This window comes from Miniopterus schreibersii (assembly GCF_964146895.1).
Source record: "Miniopterus schreibersii genome assembly, chromosome: 4".
Classification (NCBI taxonomy): domain Eukaryota; kingdom Metazoa; phylum Chordata; class Mammalia; order Chiroptera; family Miniopteridae; genus Miniopterus; species Miniopterus schreibersii.
Genome location: NC_138105.1, coordinates 710,950 through 728,563, shown reverse-complemented (window position 1 = coordinate 728,563; position 17,614 = coordinate 710,950).

Sequence of the window (17,614 nt, the reverse complement as noted above, 5' to 3'; positions counted from 1 at the left end):
AGGGTTAGGGTTATGTTGAGGGCTAGGGTTAGAGATCCGGTTAGGGTTCCGATTGGACCTAGGGTTAGGATTATGTTGAGGGCTAAGGTTAGAGATACGGTTAGGGTTACGATTGGACCTAGGGTTAGGGTTATGTTGAGGGCTAGGGTTAGAGAGACGGTTAGGGTTCCGATTGCACCTAGGGTTAGGGTTATGTTGAGGGCTAGGGTTAGAGATCCGGGTAGGGTTACGATTGCACCTAGGGTTAGGGTTATGTTGAGGGCTAGGGTTAGAGATCCGGTTACGGTCACGATTGCACCTTGGGTTAGGGTTATGTTGAGGGCTAGGGTTAGAGATCCGGTTAGGGTCACGATTGGACCTAGGGTTAGGGTTATGTTGAGGGCTAGGGTTAGAGATCCGGTTAGGGTCACGATTGCACCTTGTGTTAGGGTTATGTTGAGGGCTAGGGTTAGAGATCCGGTTAGGGTTACGATTCCACCTAGGGTTATGGTTATGTTGAGGGCTAGGGTTAGAGATCCGGATAGGGTTACGATTTGACCTAGGGTTAGGGTTATGTTGAGGGCAGGGTTAGAGATCCGGTTAGGGTCACGATTGGAGCTAGGGTTAGGGTTATATTGACGGCTAGGGTTAGAGATCCGTTTAGGGTTACGATTGGACATAGGGTTATGGTGATGTTGATGGCTAGGGTTAGAGATCCGGTTAGGGTTACGATTGGACCTAGGGTTAGGGTTATGTTGAGGGCTAGGGTTAGAGATCCGGTTAGGGTTATGATTGGACCTAGGGTTATGGTTATGTTGAGTGCTAGGGTTAGAGATCCGGTTAGGGTTACGATTGGAACTAGGGTTAGGGTTATGTTGAGGGCTAGGGTTAGAGATCCGGTTAGGGTTATGATTGCACCTAGGGTTAGGGTTATGTTGAGGGCTAGGATTAGAGATCCGGGTAGGGTTACGATGGCACCTAGGGTTAGGGTTATGTTGACGGCTAGGGTTAGAGATCCGGTTAGGGTCACGATTGGACCTTGGGTTAGGGTTATCTTGAGGGCTAGGGTTAGAGATCCGGTTAGGGTCACGATTGGACCTAGGGTTAGGGTTATGTTGAGGGCTAGGGTTAGAGATCCGGTTAGGGTCACGATTGCACCTTGGGTTAGGGTTATGTTGAGGGCTAGGGTTAGGGATCCGGTTAGGGTTACGATTGCACCTAGGGTTATGGTTATGTTGAGGGCTAGGGTTCGAGATACGGGTAGGGTTACGATTGCACCTAGGGTTAGGGTTATGTTGAGTGCTAGGGTTAGAGATCCGGTTAGGGACACGATTGGACCTAGGGTTAGGGTTATGTTGAGGGCTAGGGTTAGAGATCCGGGTAGGGTTTCGATTGGACCTAGGGTTAGGGTTATGTTGAGGGCTAGGGTTAGAGATCCGGTTACGGTTACAATTGGACCTAGGGTTAGTGTTATGTTGAGGGCTAGGGTTAGAGATCCGGTTAAGGTTACGATTGCACCTAGGGTTAGGGTTATGTTGAGGGCTAGGGTTAGAGATCCGGTTACGGTTACGATTGGACCTAGGGTTAGGGTTATGTTGAGGGCTAGGGTTATAGATCCGGTTACGGTTACGATTGGACCTAGGGTTAGGCTTATGTTGAAGGCTAGGGTTAGAGATCCGGTTAGGGTTAAGATTGGTCCTAGGGTTAGGGTTATGTTGAGGGCTAGGGTTAGAGATCCGGGTAGGGTTACGATTGCACCTAGGGTTATGGTTATGTTGAGGGCTAGGGTTAGAGATCCGGGTAGGGTTACGATTGCACCTAGGGTTAGGGTTATGTTGAGGGCTAGGGTTAGAGATCCGGTTAGGGACACGATTGGACCTAGGGTTAGGGTTATGTTGAGGGCAGGGTTAGAGATCAGGTTAGGGTCACGATTGGACCTAGGGTTAGGGTTATGTTGAGGGCTAGGTTTAGAGATCCGGTTAGGGTTACCATTGGACCTAGGGTTAGGGTTATGTTGAGGGCTAGGGTTAGAGATCCAGTTAGGGTTACGATTGGACTTAGGGTTAGGGTTATGTTGAGGGGTAGGGTTAGAGAGACGGTTAGGGTCACGATTGGACCTAGGGTTAGGGTTATGTTGAGGGCAGGGTTAGAGATCCGGTTAGGGTCACGATTGGACCTAGGGTTAGGGTTATGTTGAGGGGTAGGGTTAGAGAATCGGTTAGGGTTACGATTGGACCTAGGGTTAGGTTAATGTTGAGGGCTAGGGTTAGAGATCCGGTTAGGGTTACGATTGGACCTAGGGTTAGGGTTATGTTGAGGGCTAGGGTTAGAGAGACGGTTAGGGTCCCGATTGGACCTAGGGTTAGGGTTATGTTGAGGGCTAGGGTTAGAGAGACGGTTAGGGTCACGATTGGACCAAGGGTTAGGGTTATGTTGAGGGCTAGGGTTAGAGATCCGGTTAGCGTCACGATTGGACCTAGGTTAGGGTTATTTTGAGGGCCAGGGTTAGAGATCCCGTTAGGGTTACGTTTGGACCTAGGGTTATGGTTATGTTGAGGGCTAGGGTTAGAGATCCGGTTACGGTTACGATTGGACCTAGGATTAGGGTTATGTTGAGGGCTAGGTTTAGAGATCCGGTTAGGGTTACGATTGGACCTAGGGTTAGGGTTATGTTGAGGGCTAGGGTTAGAGATCCGGTTAGGGTTACGATTGGAACTAGGGTTAGGGTTATGTTGAGGGCTAGGGTTAGAGATCCGGTTAGGGTCACGATTGGACCTAGGGTTAGGGTTAGGTTGAGGGCCAGGGTTAGAGAGACGGTTAGGGTTACGATTGGAACTAGGGTTAGGGTTATGTTGAGGGCAGGGTTAGAGATCCGGTTAGGGTTACGATTGGACCTAGGGTTAGGGTTATGTTGAGGGCTAGGGTTAGAGATCCGGTTAGGGTTACGATTGGACCTAGGGTTAGGGTTATTTTGAGGGCTAGGGTTAGAGATCCGGTTAGGGTTACGATTGCACCTAGGGTTAGGGTTATGTTGAGGGCTAGGGTTAGAGATCCGGGTAGGGTTACGATTGCACCTAGGGTTAGGGTTATGTTGACGGCTAGGGTTAGAGATCCGGTTAGGGTCACGATTGGACCTTGGGTTAGGGTTATCTTGAGGGCTAGGGTTAGAGATCCGGTTAGTGTCACGATTGGACCTAGGGTTAGGGTTATATTGAGGGCTAGGGTTAGAGATCCGGTTAGGGTCACGATTGCACCTTGGGTTAGGGTTATGTTGAGGGCTAGGGTTAGAGATCCGGTTAGGGTTACGATTGCACCTAGGGTTATGGTTATGTTGAGGGCTAGGGTTAGAGATCCGGGTAGGGTTACGATTGGACCTAGGGTTAGGGTTATGTTGAGGGCTAGGATTAGAGATCCGGTTAGGGTTACAATTGGACCTAGGGTTAGGGTTCTGTTGAGGGCTAGGGTTAGAGAGACGGTTATTGTTCCGATTGGACCTAGGGTTAGGGTTATGTTGAGGGCTAGGGTTAGAGATCCGGTTAGGGTTACGATTGGACCTAGGGTTAGGGTTATGTTGAGGGCTAGGGTTAGAGATCCGGGTAGGGTTTCGATTGGACCTAGGGTTAGGGTTATGTTGAGGGCTAGGGTTAGAGATCCGGTTACGGTTACAATTGGACCTAGGGTTAATGTTATGTTGAGGGCTAGGGTTAGAGAGACGGTTAGGGTCCCGATTGGACCTAGGGTTAGGGTTATGTTGAGGGCTAGGGTTAGAGAACCGGTTACGGTTACGATTGGACCTAGGGTTAGGGTTATGTTGAGGGCAGGGTTAGAGAGGCGGTTAGGGTTCCGATTGCACCTAGGGTTAGGGTTATGTTGAGGGCTAGGGTTAGAGTTCCGGGTAGGGTTACGATTGCACCTAGGGTTAAGGTTATGTTGACGGCTAGGGTTAGAGATCAGGTTAGGGTCACGATTGGACCTAGGGTTAGGGTTATGTTGAGGGCTAGGGTTAGAGATCCAGTTAGGGTTACGATTGGACTTAGGGTTAGGGTTATGTTGAGGGCTAGGGTTAGAGAGGCGGTTAGGGTCACGATTGGACCTAGGGTTAGGGTTATGTTGAGGGCAGGGTTAGAGATCCTGTTAGGGTCACGATTGGACCTAGGGTTAGGGTTATGTTGAGGGCTAGGGTTAGAGATCCGGTTAGGGTCACGATTGCACCTTGGGTTAGGGTTATGTTGAGGGCTAGGGTTAGAGACCCGGGTAGGGTTACGATTGCACCTAGGGTTATGGTTATGTTGAGGGCTAGGGTTAGAGATCTGGGTAGGGTTACGATTGCACCTAGGGTTAGGGTTATGTTGAGGGCTAGGGTTAGAGATCCGGTTAGGGTCACGATTGGACCTAGGGTTACGGTTATGTTGAGGGCTAGGGTTAGAGATCCGGTTAGGGTTACGATTGGACCTAGGGTTAGGGTTATGTTGAGGGCTAGGGTTAGAGATCCGGTTAGGGTTACGATTGGACCTAGGGTTAAGGTTATGTTGAGGGCTAGGGTAAGAGATCCGGTTAGGGTTACGATTGGACCTAGGGTTAGGGTTATGTTGAGGGCTAGGGTTAGAGATCCAGTTAGGGTTACGATTGGACTTAGGGTTAGGGTTATGTTGAGGGCTAGGGTTAGAGAGGCGGTTAGGGTCACGATTGGACCTAGGGTTAGGGTTATGTTGAGGGCAGGGTTAGAGATCCGGTTAGGGTCACGATTGGACCTAGGGTTAGGGTTATGTTGAGGGCTAGGGTTAGAGATCCGGTTAGGGTTACGATTGGACCTAGGGTTAGGGTTATGTTGAGGGCTAGGGTTAGAGAGACGGTTAGGGTCCCGATTGGACCTAGGGTTAGGGTTATGTTGAGGGCTAGGGTTAGAGAGACGGTTAGGGTCACGATTGGACCAAGGGTTAGGGTTATGTTGAGGGCTAGGGTTAGAGATCCGGTTAGCGTCACGATTGGACCTAGGTTAGGGTTATGTTGAGGGCCAGGGTTAGAGATCCCGTTAGGATTACGTTTGGACCTAGGGTTATGGTTATGTTGAGGGCTAGGGTTAGAGATCCGGTTACGGTTACGATTGGACCTAGGGTTAGGGTTATGTTGAGGTCTAGGGTTAGAGATCCGGTTAGGGTTACGATTGGACCTAAGGTTAGGGTTATGTTGAGGGCTAGGGTTAGAGATCCGGTTAGGGTTACGATTGGAACTAGGGTTACGGTTATGTTGAGGGCTAGGGTTAGAGATCCGGTTAGGGTCACGATTGGACCTAGGGTTAGGGTTAGGTTGAGGGCCAGGGTTAGAGAGACGGTTAGGGTTACGATTGGAACTAGGGTTATGGTTATGTTGAGGGCAGGGTTAGAGATCCGGTTAGGGTCACGATTGGACCTAGGGTTAGGGTTATGTTGAGGGCTAGGGTTAGAGATCCGGTTAGGGTTACCATTGGACCTAGGGTTAGGGTTATGTTGAGGGCTAGGGTTAGAGATCCGGTTAGGGTTACGATTGGACCTAGGGTTAGGGTTATGTTGAGGGCTAGGGTTAGAGATCCGGTTAGGGTTACGATTGGACCTAGGGTTAGGGTTATGTTGAGGGCTAGAGTTAGAGAGACGGTTAGGGTTCCGATTGGACCTAGGGTTAGGGTTATGTTGAGGGCTAGGGTTAGAGAGACAGTTAGGGTCACGATTGGACCTAGGGTTAGGGTTATGTTGAGGGCTAGGGTTAGAGATCCTGTTAGGGTCACGATTGGACCTAGGTTAGGGTTATGTTGAGGGCTAGGGTTAGAGATCCCGTTAGGGTTACCATTGCACCTAGGGTTAGGGTTATGTTGAGGTCTAGGGTTAGAGATCCGTTTACGGTTACGATTGCACCTAGGGTTAGGGTTATGTTGAGGGCTAGGGTTAGAGATCCGGTTAGGGTTAAGATTGGACCTAGGGTTAGGGTTATGTTGAGGGCTAGGGTTCGAGATCCGGGTAGGGTTACGATTGGACCTAGGGTTAGGGTTATGTTGAGGGCTAGGGTTAGAGATCCGGTTACGGTTACGATTGGACCTAGGATTAGGGTTATGTTGAGGGCTAGGTTTAGAGATCCGGTTAGGGTTACGATTGGACCTAGGGTTAGGGTTATGTTGAGGGCTAGGGTTAGAGATACCGTTAGGGTTACGATTGGACCTAGGGTTAGGGCCATGTTGAGGTCTAGGGTTAGAGATCCGGTTAGGGTTACGATTGGACCTAGGGTTAGGGTTATGTTGAGGGCTAGGGTTAGAGATCCGGTTAGGGTTACGATTGGACCTAGGGTTAGGGTTATGTTGAGGGCTAGGGTTAGAGATCTCGGTAGGGTTACGATTGGATCTAGGGTTAGGGTTATGTTGAGGGCTAGGTTTAGAGATCCGGTTACAGTTACGATTGGACCTAGGGTTAGGGTTATGTTGAGGGCTAGGGTTAGAGATCCGGTTACGGTTACGATTGGAACTAGGGTTAGGGTTATGTTGAGGGCTAGGGTTAGAGATCCAGTTAGGGTCACGATTGGACCTAGGGTTAGGGTTATGTTGAGGGCTAGGGTTAGAGATATGGTTAGGGTCACGATTGGACCTAGGGTTAGGGTTATGTTGAGGGCTAGGGTTAGAGATCCGGTTAGGGTTACGATTGGACCTAGGGTTAGGGTTATGTTGAGGGCTAGGGTTAGAGATCCGGGTAGGGTTACGATTGGACCTAGGGTTAGGGTTATGTTGAGGGCTAGGGTTAGAGATCCGGTTAGGGTCACGATTGTACCTTGGGTTAGGGTTATGTTGAGGGCTAGGGTTAGAGATCCGGTTAGGGTCACGATTGGACCTAGGGTTAGGGTTATGTTGAGGGCTAGTGTTAGAGATCCGGTTAAGGTCACGTTTGGACCTAGGGTTAGGGTTATGTTGACGGCTAGGGTTAGAGATCCGGTTAGGGTTACGATTGGACCTAGGGTTAGGGTGATGTTGAGGGCTAGGGTTAGAGATCCAGTTAGGGTCACGATTGCACCTAGGGTTAGCGTTATGTTGAGGACTAGGTTTAGAGATTCGGTTAGGGTTACGATTGGACCTAGGGTTAGCGTTATGTTGAGCCCTAGGGATAGAGATCCGGTTAGGGTCACGATTGGACCTAGGGTTAGGGTTATGTTGAGGGCTAGGGTTAGAGAGACGGTTAGGGTCAAGATTGGACCTAGGGTTAGGGTTATGTTGAGGGCTAGGGTTAGAGATCCGGTTAGGGTTACGATTGCACCTAGGGTTAGCGTTATGTTGAGGACTAGGTTTAGAGATTCGGTTAGGGTTACGATTGGACCTAGGGTTAGCGTTATGTTGAGCGCTAGGGATAGAGATCCGGTTCGGGTAACGATTGGACCTAGGGTTAGGGTTATGTTGAGGGCTAGGGTTAGAGAGACGGTTAGGGTCACGATTGGACCTAGGGTCAGGGTTATGTTGAGGGCTAGGGTTAGAGATCCGGTTAGGGTCACGATTGTACCTTGGGTTAGGGTTATGTTGAGGGCTAGGGTTAGAGATCCGGTTAGGGTTACCATTGGACCTAGGGTTAGGGTTATGTTGAGGGCTAGGGTTAGAGATCCGGTTAGGGTTACGATTGGACCTAGGGTTAGGGTTATGTTGAGGGCTAGGGTTAGAGAGACGGTTAGGGTTCCGATTGGACCTAGGGTTAGGGTCATGTTGGGGGCTAGGGTTAGAGAGACGGTTAGGGTCACGATTGGACCTAGGGTTAGGGTTATGTTGAGGGCTAGGGTTAGAGATCCGGTTAGGGTCACGATTGGACCTAGGTTAGGGTTATGTTGAGGGCTAGGGTTAGAGATCCCGTTAGGGTTACCATTGGACCTAGGGTTAGGGTTATGTTGAGGGCTAGGGTTGGAGATCCGGTTACGGTTACGATTGCACCTAGGGTTAGGGTTATGTTGAGGGCCAGGGTTAGAGATCCGGTTAGGGTTAAGATTGGACCTAGTGTTAGGGTTATGTTGAGGGTAAGGGTTCGAGATCCGGGTAGGGTTACGATTGGACCTAGGGTTAGGGTTATGTTGAGGGCTAGGGTTAGTGATCCGGTTACGGTTACGATTGGACCTAGGGTTAGGGTTATGTTGAGGGCTAGGTTTAGAGATCCGGTTAGGGTTACGATTGGACCTAGGGTTAGGGTTATGTTGAGGGCTAGGGTTAGAGATCCGGTTAGGGTTCCGATTGGACCTAGGGTTAGGATTATGTTGAGGGCTAAGGTTAGAGATCCGGTTAGGGTTACGATTGGACCTAGGGTTAGGGTTATGTTGAGGGCTAGGGTTAGAGAGACGGTTAGGGTTCCGATTGCACCTAGGGTTAGGGTTATGTTGAGGGCTAGGGTTAGAGATCCGGGTAGGGTTACGATTGCACCTAGGGTTAGGGTTATGTTGAGGGCTAGGGTTAGAGATCCGGTTACGGTCACGATTGCACCTTGGGTTAGGGTTATGTTGAGGGCTAGGGTTAGAGATCCGGTTAGGGTCACGATTGGACCTAGGGTTAGGGTTATGTTGAGGGCTAGGATTAGAGATCCGGTTAGGGTCACGATTGCACCTTGTGTTAGGGTTATGTTGAGGGCTAGGGTTAGAGATCCGGTTAGGGTTACGATTGCACCTAGGGTTATGGTTATGTTGAGGGCTAGGGTTAGAGATCCGGATAGGGTTACGATTTGACCTAGGGTTAGGGTTATGTTGAGGGCAGGGTTAGAGATCCGGTTAGGGTCACATTTGGAGCTAGGGTTAGGGTTATATTGACGGCTAGGGTTAGAGATCCGGTTAGGGTTACGATTGGACATAGGGTTATGGTGATGTTGATGGCTAGGGTTAGAGATCCGGTTAGGGTTACGATTGGACCTAGGGTTAGGGTTATGTTGAGGGCTAGGGTTAGAGATCCGGTTAGGGTTACGATTGGACCTAGGGTTATGGTTATGTTGAGTGCTAGGGTTAGAGATCCGGTTAGGGTTACGATTGGAACTAGGGTTAGGGTTATGTTGAGGGCTAGGGTTAGAGATCCGGTTAGGGTTATGATTGCACCTAGGGTTAGGGTTATGTTGAGGGCTAGGATTAGAGATCCGGGTAGGGTTACGATGGCACCTAGGGTTAGGGTTATGTTGACGGCTAGGGTTAGAGATCCGGTTAGGGTCACGATTGGACCTTGGGTTAGGGTTATCTTGAGGGCTAGGGTTAGAGATCCGGTTAGGGTCACGATTGGACCTAGGGTTAGGGTTATGTTGAGGGCTAGGGTTAGAGATCCGGTTAGGGTCACGATTGCACCTTGGGTTAGGGTTATGTTGAGGGCTAGGGTTAGGGATCCGGTTAGGGTTACGATTGCACCTAGGGTTATGGTTATGTTGAGGGCTAGGGTTCGAGATACGGGTAGGGTTACGATTGCACCTAGGGTTAGGGTTATGTTGAGTGCTAGGGTTAGAGATCCGGTTAGGGACACGATTGGACCTAGGGTTAGGGTTATGTTGAGGGCTAGGGTTAGAGATCCGGTTAGGGTTACGATTGGACCTAGGGTTAGGGTTATGTTGAGGGCTAGGGTTAGAGATCCGGGTAGGGTTTCGATTGGACCTAGGGTTAGGGTTATGTTGAGGGCTAGGGTTAGAGATCCGGTTACGGTTACAATTGGACCTAGGGTTAGTGTTATGTTGAGGGCTAGGGTTAGAGATCCGGTTAAGGTTACGATTGCACCTAGGGTTAGGGTTATGTTGAGGGCTAGGATTAGAGATCCGGTTACGGTTACGATTGGACCTAGGGTTAGGGTTATGTTGAGGGCTAGGGTTATAGATCCGGTTACGGTTACGATTGGACCTAGGGTTAGGCTTATGTTGAAGGCTAGGGTTAGAGATCCGGTTAGGGTTAAGATTGGTCCTAGGGTTAGGGTTATGTTGAGGGCTAGGGTTAGAGATCCGGGTAGGGTTACGATTGCACCTAGGGTTATGGTTATGTTGAGGGCTAGGGTTAGAGATCCGGGTAGGGTTACGATTGCACCTAGGGTTAGGGTTATGTTGAGGGCTAGGGTTAGAGATCCGGTTAGGGACACGATTGGACCTAGGGTTAGGGTTATGTTGAGGGCAGGGTTAGAGATCAGGTTAGGGTCACGATTGGACCTAGGGTTAGGGTTATGTTGAGGGCTAGGTTTAGAGATCCGGTTAGGGTTACCATTGGACCTAGGGTTAGGGTTATGTTGAGGGCTAGGGTTAGAGATCCAGTTAGGGTTACGATTGGACTTAGGGTTAGGGTTATGTTGAGGGGTAGGGTTAGAGAGACGGTTAGGGTCACGATTGGACCTAGGGTTAGGGTTATGTTGAGGGCAGGGTTAGAGATCCGGTTAGGGTCACGATTGGACCTAGGGTTAGGGTTATGTTGAGGGGTAGGGTTAGAGAATCGGTTAGGGTTACGATTGGACCTAGGGTTAGGGTAATGTTGAGGGCTAGGGTTAGAGATCCGGTTAGGGTTACGATTGGACCTAGGGTTAGGGTTATGTTGAGGGCTAGGGTTAGAGAGACGGTTAGGGTCCCGATTGGACCTAGGGTTAGGGTTATGTTGAGGGCTAGGGTTAGAGAGACGGTTAGGGTCACGATTGGACCAAGGGTTAGGGTTATGTTGAGGGCTAGGGTTAGAGATCCGGTTAGCGTCACGATTGGACCTAGGTTAGGGTTATGTTGAGGGCCAGGGTTAGAGATCCCGTTAGGGTTACGTTTGGACCTAGGGTTATGGTTATGTTGAGGGCTAGGGTTAGAGATCCGGTTACGGTTACGATTGGACCTAGGATTAGGGTTATGTTGAGGGCTAGGTTTAGAGATCCGGTTAGGGTTACGATTGGACCTAGGGTTAGGGTTATGTTGAGGGCTAGGGTTAGAGATCCGGTTAGGGTTACGATTGGAACTAGGGTTAGGGTTATGTTGAGGGCGAGGGTTAGAGATCCGGTTAGGGTCACGATTGGACCTAGGGTTAGGGTTAGGTTGAGGGCCAGGGTTAGAGAGACGGTTAGGGTTACGATTGGAACTAGGGTTAGGGTTATGTTGAGGGCAGGGTTAGAGATCCGGTTAGGGTCACGATTGGACCTAGGGTTAGGGTTATGTTGAGGGCTAGGGTTAGAGATCCGGTTAGGGTTACCATTGGACCTAGGGTTAGGGTTATGTTGAGGGCTAGGGTTAGAGAGACAGTTAGGGTCACGATTGGACCTAGGTTTGGGTTATGTTGAGGGCTAGGGTTAGAGATCTCGTTAGGGTTACGATTGGACCTAGGGTTAGGGTTATGTTGGGGGCTAGGGTTATAGATCCGGTTACGGTTACGATTGGACTTAGGGTTAGGCTTATGTTGAGGGCTAGGGTTAGTGATCCGGTTAGGGTTAAGATTGGACCTAGGGTTAGGGTTATGTTGAGGGCTAGGGTTAGAGATCCGGGTAGGGTTACGATTGGACCTAGGGTTAGGGTTATGTTGAGGGCTAGGGTTAGAGATCCAGTTAAGATTACGATTGGACCTAGGGTTAGTGTTATGTTGAGGGCTAGGGTTAGAGATCCGGTTAGGGTTACGATTGGACCTAGGGTTAGGGTTATGTTGAGGGCTAGGGTTAGAGATCTGGGTAGGGTTACGATTGGATCTAGGGTTAGGGTTATGTTGAGGGCTAGGGTTAGAGATCCGGTTACAGTTACGATTGGTCCTAGGGTTAGGGTTATGTTGAGGGCTAGGGTTAGAGATCCGGTTACAGTTACGATTGGAACTAGGGTTAGGGTTATGTTGAGGGCTAGGGTTAGAGATCCAGTTAGGGTCACGATTGGACCTAGGGTTAGGGTTATGTTGAGGGCTAGGGTTAGAGATCCGGTTAGGGTCACGATTGGACCTAGGGTTAGGGTTATGTTGAGGGCTAGGGTTAGAGATCCAGTTAGGGTTACGATTGGACCTAGGGTTAGGGTTATGTTGAGGGCTAGGGTTAGAGATCCGGGTAGGGTTACCATTGGACCTAGGGTTAGGGTTATGTTGAGGGCTAGGGTTAGAGATCCGGTTAGGGTTACGATTGGACCTAGGGTTAGGGTTATGTTGAGGGCTAGGGTTAGAGATCCGGTTAGGGTTACGATTGGACCTAGGGTTAGGGTTATGTTGAGGGCTAGGGTTAGAGAGACGGTTAGGGTTCCGATTGGACCTAGGGTTAGGGTTATATTGAGGGCTAGGGTTAGAGAGACGGTTAGGGTTCCGATTGCACCTAGGATTAGGGTTATGTTGAGGGCTAGGGTTAGAGATCCGGGTAGGGTTACGATTGCACCTAGGGTTAGGGTTATGTTGAGGGCTAGGGTTAGAGATCCGGTTACGGTCACGATTGCACCTTGGGTTAGGGTTATGTTGAGGGCTAGGGTTAGAGATCCGGTTAGGGTCACGATTGGACCTAGGGTTAGGGTTATGTTGAGGGCTAGGGTTAGAGATCCGGTTAGGGTCACGATTGCACCTTGGGTTAGGGTTATGTTGAGGGCTAGGGTTAGAGATCCGGTTAGGGTTACGATTGCACCTAGGGTTATGGTTATGTTGAGGGCTAGGGTTAGAGATCCGGATAGGGTTACGATTTGACCTAGGGTTAGGGTTATGTTGAGGGCAGGGTTAGAGATCCGGTTAGGGTCACGATTGGAGCTAGGGTTAGGGTTATATTGACGGCTAGGTTTAGAGATCCGGTTAGGGTTACGATTGGACATAGGGTTATGGTGATGTTGATGGCTAGGATTAGAGATCCGGTTAGGGTTACGATTGGACCTAGGGTTAGGGTTATGTTGAGGGCTAGGGTTAGAGATCCGGTTAGGGTTACGATTGGACCTAGGGTTAGGGTTATGTTGAGTGCTAGGGTTAGAGATCCGGTTAGGGTTACGATTGGAACTAGGGTTAGGGTTATGTTGAGGGCTAGGGTTAGAGATCCGGTTAGGGTTACGATGGGACCTAGGGTTAGGGTTATGTTGAGGGCTAGGGTTCGAGAGACGGTTAGGGTTACGATTGGACCTAGGGTTAGGGTTATGTTGAGGGCAGGGTTAGAGATCCGGTTAGGGTCAAGATTGGACCTAGGGTTAGGGTTATGTTGAGGGCTAGGGTTAAAGATCCGGTTAGGGTTACATTGGACCTAGGGTTAGGGTTATGTTGAGGGCTAGGGTTAGAGAGAGGGTTAGGGTTCCGATTAGACCTAGGGATAGGGTTATGTTGAGGGCTAGGGTTAGAGAGACAGTTAGGGTCACGATTGGACCTAGGTTTGGGTTATGTTGAGGGCTAGGGTTAGAGATCTCGTTAGGGTTACGATTGGACCTAGGGTTAGGGTTATGTTGAGGGCTAGGGTTATAGATCCGGTTACGGTTACGATTGGACTTAGGGTTAGGCTTATGTTGAGGGCTAGGGTTAGAGATCCGGTTAGGGTTAAGATTGGACCTAGGGTTAGGGTTATGTTGAGGGCTAGGGTTAGAGATCCGGGTAGGGTTACGATTGGACCTAGGGTTAGGGTTATGTTGAGGGCTAGGGTTAGAGATCCGGTTACGATTACGATTGGACCTAGGGTTAGTGTTATGTTGAGGGCTAGGTTTAGAGTTCTGGTTAGGGTTACGATTGGACCTAGGGTTAGGGTTATGTTGAGGGCTAGGGTTAGAGATCCGGTTAGGGTTACGATTGGACCTAGGGTTAGGGTTAAGTTGAGGGCTAGGGTTAGAGATCCGGTTAGGGTTATGATTGCACCTAGGGTTAGGGTTATGTTGAGGGCTAGGGTTAGAGATCCGGGTAGGGTTACGATGGCACCTAGGGTTAGGGTTATGTTGACGGCTATGGTTAGAGATCCCGTTAGGGTCACGATTGGACCTTGGGTTAGGGTTATCTTGAGGGCTAGGGTTAGAGATCCGGTTAGGGTCACGATTGGACCTAGGGTTAGGGTTATGTTGAGGGCTAGGGTTAGAGATCCGGTTAGGGTCACGATTGCACCTTGGGTTAGGGTTATGTTGAGGGCTAGGGTTAGAGATCCGGTTAGGGTTACGATTGCACCTAGGGTTATGGTTATGTTGAGGGCTAGGGTTCGAGATCCGGGTAGGGTTACGATTGCACCTAGGGTTAGGGTTATGTTGAGGGTTAGGGTTAGAGATCCGGTTAGGGTTAAGATTGGACCTAGTGTTAGGGTTATGTTGAGGGTAAGGGTTCGAGATCCGGGTAGGGTTACGATTGGACCTAGGGTTAGGGTTATGTTGAGGGCTAGGGTTAGTGATCCGGTTACGGTTACGATTGGACCTAGGGTTAGGGTTATGTTGAGGGCTAGGTTTAGAGATCCGGTTAGGGTTACGATTGGACCTAGGGTTAGGGTTATGTTGAGGGCTAGGGTTAGATATCCGGTTAGGGTTCCGATTGGACCTAGGGTTAGGATTATGTTGAGGGCTAGGGTTAGAGATCCGGTTAGGGTTACGATTGGACCTAGGGTTAGGGTTATGTTGAGGGCTAGGGTTAGAGAGACAGTTAGGGTTCCGATTGCACCTAGGGTTAGGGTTATGTTGAGGGCTAGGGTTAGAGATCCGGGTAGGGTTACGATTGCACCTAGGGTTAGGGTTATGTTGAGGGCTAGGGTTAGAGATCCGGTTACGGTCACGATTGCACCTTGGTTTAGGGTTATGTTGAGGGCTAGGGTTAGAGATCCGGTTAGGGTCACGATTGGACCTAGGGTTAGGGTTATGTTGAGGGCTAGGGTTAGAGATCCGGTTAGGGTCACGATTGCACCTTGGGTTAGGGTTATGTTGAGGGCTAGGGTTAGAGATCCGGTTAGGGTTACGATTGCACCTAGGGTTATGGTTATGTTGAGAGCTAGGGTTAGAGATCCGGATAGGGTTACGATTTGACCTAGGGTTAGGGTTATGTTGAGGGCAGGGTTAGAGATCCGGTTAGGGTCACGATTGGACATAGGGTTATGGTGATGTTGATGGCTAGGGTTAGAGATCCAGTTAGGGTTACGATTGGACCTAGGGTTAGGGTTATGTTGAGTGCTAGGATTAGAGATCCGGTTAGGGTTACGATTGGAACTAGGGTTAGGGTTATGTTGAGGGCTAGGGTTAGAGATCCGGTTAGGGTTACGATTGGACCTAGGGTTAGGGTTATGTTGAGTGCTAGGGTTAGAGATCCGGTTAGGGTTACGATTGGAACTAGGGTTAGGGTTATGTTGAGGGCTAGGGTTAGAGATCCGGTTAGGGTTACGATTGGACCTAGGGTTAGGGTTATGTTGAGGGCAGGGTTAGAGATCCGGTTAGGGTCACGATTGGACCTAGGGTTAGGGTTATGTTGAGGGCTAGGGTTAGAGATCCGGTTAGGGTTACCATTGGACCTAGGGTTAGGGTTATGTTGAGGGCTAGGGTTAGAGAGAGGGTTAGGGTTCCGATTAGACCTAGGGTTAGGGTTATGTTGAGGGCTAGGGTTAGAGAGACAGTTAGGGTTACGATTGGACCTAGGTTTGGGTTATGTTGAGGGCTAGGGTTAGAGATCTCGTTAGGGTTACGATTGGAGCTAGGGTTAGGGTTATGTTGAGGGCTAGGGTTATAGATCCGGTTACGGTTACGATTGGACTTAGGGTTAGGCTTATGTTGAGGGCTAGGGTTAGAGATCCGGTTAGGGTTAAGATTGGACCTAGGGTTAGGGTTATGTTGAGGGCTAGGGTTAGAGATCCGGGTAGGGTTACGATTGGACCTAGGGTTAGGGTTATGTTGAGGGCTAGGGTTAGAGATCCGGTTACGATTACGATTGGACCTAGGGTTAGTGTTATGTTGAGGACTAGGTTTAGAGTTCTGGTTAGGGTTACGATTGGACCTAGGGTTAGGGTTATGTTGAGGGCTAGGGTTAGAGATCTGGTTAGGGTTACGATTGGACCTAGGGTTAGGGTTATGTTGAGGGCTAGGGTTAGAGATCCGGTTAGGGTTATGATTGCACCTAGGGTTAGGGTTATGTTGAGGGCTAGGGTTAGAGATCCTGGTAGGGTTACGATGGCACCTAGGGTTAGGGTTATGTTGACGGCTAGGGTTAGAGATCCGGTTAGGGTCACGATTGGACCTTGGGTTAGGGTTATCTTGAGGGCTAGGGTTAGAGATCCGGTTAGGGTCACGATTGGACCTAGGGTTAGGGTTATGTTGAGGGCTAGGGTTAGAGATCCGGTTAGGGTCACGATTGCACCTTGGGTTAGGGTTATGTTGAGGGCTAGGGTTAGAGATCCGGTTAGGGTTACGATTGCACCTAGGGTTATGGTTATGTTGAGGGCTAGGGTTCGAGATCCGGGTAGGGTTACGATTGCACCTAGGGTTAGGGTTATGTTGAGGGCTAGGTTTAGAGATCCGGTTAGGGACACGATTGGACCTAGGGTTAGGGTTATGTTGAGGGCTAGGGTTAGAGATCCGGTTAGGGTTACGATTGGACCTAGGGTTAGTGTTATGTTGAGGGCTAGGATTAGAGATCCGGTTAGGGTTACGATTGGACCTAGGGTTAGGGTTATGTTGAGGGCTAGGGTTAGAGAGACGGTTATTGTTCCGATTGGACCTAGGGTTAGGGTTATGTTGTGGGCTAGGGTTAGAGATCCGGTTAGGGTTATGATTGCACCTAGGGTTAGGGTTATGTTGAGGGCTAGGGTTAGAGATCCGGGTAGGGTTACGATGGCACCTAGGGTTAGGGTTATGTTGACGGCTATGGTTAGAGATCCCGTTAGGGTCACGATTGGACCTTGGGTTAGGGTTATCTTGAGGGCTAGGGTTAGAGATCCGGTTAGGGTCACGATTGGACCTAGGGTTAGGGTTATGTTGAGGGCTAGGGTTAGAGATCCGGTTAGGGTCACGATTGCACCTTGGGTTAGGGTTATGTTGAGGGCTAGGTTTAGAGATCCGGTTAGGGTTACGATTGCACCTAGGGTTATGGTTATGTTGAGGGCTAGGGTTCGAGATCCGGGTAGGGTTACGATTGCACCTAGGGTTAGGGTTATGTTGAGGGTTAGGGTTAGAGATCCGGTTAGGGTTAAGATTGGACCTAGTGTTAGGGTTATGTTGAGGGTAAGGGTTCGAGATCCGGGTAGGGTTACGATTGGACCTAGGGTTAGGGTTATGTTGAGGGCTAGGGTTAGTGATCCGGTTACGGTTACGATTGGACCTAGGGTTAGGGTTATGTTGAGGGCTAGGTTTAGAGATCCGGTTAGGGTTACGATTGGACCTAGGGTTAGGGTTATGTTGAGGGCTAGGGTTAGATATCCGGTTAGGGTTCCGATTGGACCTAGGGTTAGGATTATGTTGAGGGCTAGGGTTAGAGATCCGGTTAGGGTTACGATTGGACCTAGGGTTAGGGTTATGTTGAGGGCTAGGGTTAGAGAGACGGTTAGGGTTCCGATTGCACCTAGGGTTAGGGTTATGTTGAGGGCTAGGGTTAGAGATCCGGGTAGGGTTACGATTGCACCTAGGGTTAGGGTTATGTTGAGGGCTAGGGTTAGAGATCCGGTTACGGTCACGATTGCACCTTGGTTTAGGGTTATGTTGAGGGCTAGGGTTAGAGATCCGGTTAGGGTCACGATTGGACCTAGGGTTAGGGTTATGTTGAGGGCTAGGGTTAGAGATCCGGTTAGGGTCACGATTGCACC